The following is a 6,408-nucleotide window of genomic DNA, read 5'->3' on the forward strand; positions in this document are numbered from 1 at the left end:
ACATGGTTATTCACAGACAACTGCCGGAGACAGGGGTAGCTCCCTTCATGGGCAAGTCATTACCCCTAACAGACACGAGAATATTTCCTTCACTGTCACAATTCTCCACATTGGTAACAGGTAAGGCACATGGATACTCATGTTCCATTAACCTGGCCTTCCCAAACTGCTGATTAGACAAAGCCATCCACTCAGAAGGCTGCCTATGCTCATCTCAACGTACTTTGACTTCCCCTCCCTTAACAGATAAACTGCTGTTTTCCACAAATAGTGTCTTGTTACACTGAGCTGCTTTAAGCACATCACTTTTATCTGGGTCAGACTTACTTTCCCAAGCTTTACTAGCTAACAATTTATCATTCACCAAGAATGTCCCCCTTCCTCCCTCCCTCAGTTAGGGCTTTAACCTGATCACCAACTTTAATCTGTTTTAGAGAAACATTTCCCTGAGCCCTATCTAATGTCAGATTCACTTTCGAGATACCAGACAGACACACAGAAATTTCCTCCACATATGCACTGCTTCTTTGCACAGATAAACAGCCATCTTCCTCAGACAAACATTTGGAGAAACCCTCCATAGGCAAATCCTTGCCCCTAGTAGACACAGGTTCAGGACTATTTCTTTCCTGTGACTGATTTATGTCATCAACTTGATTTAACAAAGTTTTAATATCATCCTTAATCAAAAGATCCTTAGGCAATAACTTTCTTACACCAGCTATAACTTCATGTTTCCATTCAAGATGGATCCTTGCTAAAGGAACACTTACAGTAAACTCATGGAGGATTACAATATTCACACTCTTGTCTGGTAAATAATCTGCCTCTTTGACAAGTAATTTGCCCTAAACAGCTTTTACCATTGACTTTTACATTCTCTGCACAAGTTATGGGGTTACCTTCACCCGAGCTCACAGTAAAAGTATTTACATAAAAGGTGGCAGTAGTGTGGTAAATTTGGTTACACACAGACAACTGCTTAGAGTCAAACAACATAGCAACATTGTTACAAACTGGATAGATTCTATCCCCATCTCTGTTGTTGAGAGGCGCTGGCTTTCCAGGATGATACAGTTCCTGTTGTTCCTTTATTCTTTTGAGCTGAAGCTTAAGTCTGTCCACTTTTGCCTTAGCTTCCAGTTCCTGCAGTCAAATATTTGCCATTCTTTGTTCATGTTCAAAACACAAGCTTTCTCTTTCAGCAGCTTCTCCTTCCATAGCAGCTACTTTTTGTTCATGTTCAAACTGCTGCTGGTTTCTCACCCCAGGATTTTTGCTTTCTTATCACTGGCAATTAATGGATTTTTCAGTTCCTGCTCTGGGGCTTTTTTCTTAAAAGACAACTCCCTCTGTGAGCACAATTCTTCCAGGCTTTTTCTGTCAGGATCTTGATCATGGGTCACTCACTGTAACTGATTTTTAGTCCTTAAACTCTCCAATATCAACATTTAATTTTGACAAGCACGTGGTTCTGATCCAAAAACCCAATTAACCTGTGGTAATGTGTATCCAAGCAGGCCTACATCACTGTGACCGGGGCCTAGTGGGGAGCCAGCTGTGGTCACTCAACTAGGGTGAACTGCAAAGAATGGGGCAGACAATCCCCTCAAATATGGTGGATATTCAAATACTTAGATTCACCAAACCAGCACAAAACAGCTTCTTTATTATCTTACTGGTTACTCAGGAGTCCAAACAACACAGTTCCCTTAAAGTGATCCAGCCTCAGGCCCCATCCACATACCCACATCAAATATGATGAAAAATTCTGCAGATCTTATTTAATCATATAAAAGAAAAGATTCTACCAATCCCAAAGGATCGGACACATCACCTCCCAGGTTATTCAATATTCCAGATCTTACCCAAATACACACTTACAGCAAATTCTTATTAACTAAACTAAAATGGAGTGGGTGTGGTTTACATGTACAAGGTGGGGTTCAGTCCCTGCACCCTCCTTAGCTCTTCCCCTGCATCCCCCTTACTCCCAAGGAGCTGGGTTTATGGGTAAGTGGCCCCATGGAATACCTGTTTGTCCCAGGGCTGGTTTCTTTCCAGAAGCACCCAGAGGGAGAATGCTGCATGCTGGGGAATCACTCTCTTCTGTGTGCTGGGATCGATTCATCCCCCTCTGAGCACTCAGCCTTCTGCACATGAACATAGTTATCCATGTGATGGGAGATTCAGGTTGGCCAGACCCGAGAGGCCAGATAAATCCAAGATGAGTTTGTAGGAATGTGACAGACTCAAGGGCCAGGTCCTGTATTTGGTTGGACTTTGACTGAGTAAAGAGTTGCCATGCTATGGGAGATCAGAGGCCTTAATCATGAGGTGTTTATGATAACCACAAACCAACAGGCTCTAATCTAAAAATTACAGAAATTGTAAGTAATAGCAAGGAAATGCGTTAGATTATCTTTTGTTTTAGCTTGTGAATTTTTCCTATGCTAAGAGGGAGGTTTATTCCTGTTTTTGTAACTTTAAAGTTGAGCCTAGAGGGGAATTCTCCGTGTTCTAAATCTTTTTATTTACTCTGTAAAGTTATCTTCCATCCTGATTTTGCAGGTGTGATTCTTTTACTTTTTTTAAATAAAATTCTTCTTTTAAGAACCTGATTGATTTTCAGTGTCTTAAAAAACAGGGATTTGGTCTGTGCTCACTTTGTTAACGTATCGGTTGGTATATTATTCTCAAGCCCCGCCCCAGGAAAGAGAGTGAAGGGGTTTGGGGGGATATTTTTCGGGAGATAGGGCTCCAAGTGGCTCCTCCCTGAATGTTTGTTTAAATCACTTGGTGGTGGCAGCAATACCGTCCAAGGACAAGGAAAGGAATTTGTGCCTTGGGGAAGTTTTTAATCTAAGCTGGTGGAATATAAGCTTAGAGGGTCTTCCATGTGGGTCCCCACATCGGTACCCCAGAATTCAGAGTGGGGAGGGAACCCTGACTTCTCCCCTCCCCCTGCTCCAACCATTGCCCTGTAACTGAAAGCAGAGGAAATGTGCTCACTACACATATGCTTCCCCTTCTGACAAGTGTTCCACTCTGGTTTGAAGCCTGCTAGGTGCAGAGAGGAACTTGTGGCACTGGAGCAGGGCCACCCTGGAAATGGGATGAGTCAACTCAGGCTGGAATGACAGAATGGAAAACCACCTCAGCCCCTGGGATAGCAGCCAGCTGCACACAGAGGGGTGGCTTCAGCACAGACCTCAGATGTCTTCTGGCCAGTAAGATGCTGCCTGGAATGTGGCCAGAATCTGGCACCCACTCCTAGCCCTTGAGTGAGACTCTGAGTAATGTTCTTCCTGAGAAGGGGATATGAAGGGCTTGTTTATCTCACTACATCAATGATGGGTCTGGAGACGAGATACAGAAGCAACTAAACTTGACAGTTTGTCTGAAAAATACAGTATGGGGCAGTAGGGACCAGAGGTTAGAGCAGGGACTTGTAGCCAGAATTCTTGGGTTCTATTTTTAGTTGGTCGGGGGAGTCTAGAAGTTGGGGAGAATGTAGACACTGGACTCATCCCCTCTTTTTCTTCTTTGCTATGTACACAGGAGGCCAGGAGTATTTTGGGGGGATTGTTTTCCACACAGGGAGGACGAGGTGAAAATTACTGCAACATTCAACACGTCCCAAGAAGAAAAGAAGTCCAAGTTTGCCCTCTGCAGCTCGCCTTTAAACACACTTTCCCCCCCAAACACTTCCACCAGGATCTCCGCTAGACGCTTCTGAGGCCTGGACAGGGCTGGTGCAAGGATATTTTGTGCCCTAGGCGAAACTTCCACCTTGCGCCCCCACTCCAAGCATCGCTTATTAAAAACTTTACAAATGAATGCTGCATAATGTGTTCATTAGAATTAATACATGTTCCGCTTGAAAATGTATTAATTTAATTATTTAGTCTACATATTTAATGAAAATAAATGAATAACCTGACAGTGTTGACAGTGTTATTGTGTTCACTTTGCACAACATAGCATGGATCTTAAAATAAATCACATACCCTATACACAATGCACTGTCACAAAGTAACATGTTATAATTTATTTTTCCGCGCTTTCAGTTTAGCAAATTTAGAAACAAGTTCCTTCAAGTCAATGCTGAGAGCAACATCATGTTCTATTGACAAGGTAGATAGCCCAACAAGTCTTTGTTGCAACATTGATGTTCGCATGTATATTTTTATCAACTTGAGCTTCGAGAAGCTTTGCTCACCACTGGCCACAGAAACTGGGAGAGTCAAGAGGATGCGAAGAGCAATAACTGTGTTGGGGACACTATCTGTCAGTTTATTTGTGCATATGAAGTTCAATACAGCTTGCGGCCGGCTTGCATGGGATGCTCCTCAGAGAGCAGGCTGCAGGTTTTCCAGGGCAGAGGCTCTGCTCCCTGGGGAGAGAAGGGAGTGAGGGAGGCCACGGCTGGCAGCTCTGTGGGTTCTCTTGTGTGGAGGGGCGGCTAAGCCGCTTTAACCCACCTCCCTGTGCCCCAGCTTTCTACCCTCCCGACCCTGCTTTGGTGTGAGGGCCGCACACTCTCTGCCTTACAGTCCTGCCTGCCCCACGCTCCCCTGCCGGAGTGAGAGCCCAGCATTCAACTCCCCAGCCCAGGCGCAGGACGGACTGGCGACACGCTCCCATTGCCCTGTTGCAATTGCACTGTGACTTGGGGCTTGGAGAAACCAAGACGTTTCTTGTAGGCCACAGAAGTGATGCAGACTTTGAGAAAACATTGGTAGATGCAGGTGAACTTGCGGAGGAGTTGGATGTACCGGCACTTTTGGAACCAGATCCAATCCGTATTAGAAAAAAGAGGAAGCAGTTCACATATGAAGCAGATGATGAACCTATTTATAATCTGAAAGAAAAATTCAAAGTGAACTTTTACTTTGCAGTCATCAACACAGCAATACCTTCAGCTGAAGAAAGATTCACACTGATGCAGCAACTTAGTTCAGTATTTGGCTTCCTATATGATGTTTACAGTTTTCAAAATACAACACCAAAGCAAATTATGAAACATTGCTTGAATCTGGAGCAAGCTTTGCAACATGGTGAATCCAAAGATATCGATGCCTTTGACTTGTGCAATGAATTGCAAGCTATTGCCCGACGAGTCCAAAAGAGTGCATCGCCGCAAGATGTACTGAACTTCATATGCACAAATAAACTGACAGATAGTGTCCCCAACACAGTTATTGCTCTTCGCATCCTCTTGACTCTCCCAGTTTGTGGCCAGTGGTGAGCAAAGCTTCTCGAAGCTCAAGCTGATAAAAATATACATGCAAACATCAATGTTGCAACAAAGACTTGTTGGGCTATCTACCTTCTACCTATCTACATGGTGTTGCTCGCAACATTGACTTGAAGGAACTTGTTTCTAAATTTGCTAAACTGAAAGCGCGGAAAAATAAATTATAACGTGTTACTTTGTGACAGTGCATTGTGTATAAGGTATGTGATTTATTTTAAGATCCATGCTATGTTGTGCAAAGTGAACACAATAACACTGTCAACACTGTCAGGTTATTCATTTATTTTCATTAAATATGTAGACTAAATAATTAAATTAATACATTTTCAAGTGGAACATGTATTAATTCTAATGAACAATGCCACATTATGCAGCATTCATTTTTAAAGTTTTTAATAAGCGATGCTTGGGGGGGCGGGGTGCAAGGTGGAAGTTTCGCCTAGGGCGCAAAATATCCTTGCACCAGCCCTGCAGGAGAGCAATTCATTGGGAGTGTAGTTCTTACCTACGTCCTCCCTACAGTCTGCGATCTGCAGCCTGAACCTGCGTCTATTTTTAGGCACCGGCTTTTTAGTGCCCCCCAGATCTCAGCACCCTAGGCAGCTGCCTAACTTGCCTAGTGCTTCCACCGGCCCTGGGCCTGGAGGTCCCATCATTGCAGTGTGTTTGGTGGGTCTCAGCTGGATTGACTGTGACCTGCTCTGTACCCAGAATTGATGATGGCACAGCTGTGTCACTGAGGGGGCTACTCTGTTTGCTGAAATAGTTATACTGCTAATACACCATGTTCCAGCTGTGTCCATTCCAGGCGGGACAAGAAGTAAGCTGCTGCATCTGCACAGGGAGATTAGACAAACGTTTTTAACACTAAGGCTAGTTAAGCACTGGAAAGGTTTCCAAGGGAGGCTGTGGAATCCCCCTTACTGGAGGTGGTTAGACAAACACCTGCCAAGGATGGTCTAGCAGGAGGCTGGACCAGATGACCTCTCACAGTCCCATCCAGCCCTGCATTTCTATGATTCTGTAACAAGATCCAATGGCTGGAAGCTGAGGCTATGTACATTCAAACTGAAATTAAGGCAGCAGGAATGTTTGACAGTGAGGGGAACTAACCACTGGAACAAAATCTCTGGCCATTGTAAAATCAA

This window comes from Mauremys mutica, chromosome 20 (genome assembly GCF_020497125.1).
Source record: "Mauremys mutica isolate MM-2020 ecotype Southern chromosome 20, ASM2049712v1, whole genome shotgun sequence".
NCBI classification, from domain to species: Eukaryota; Metazoa; Chordata; order Testudines; family Geoemydidae; genus Mauremys; species Mauremys mutica.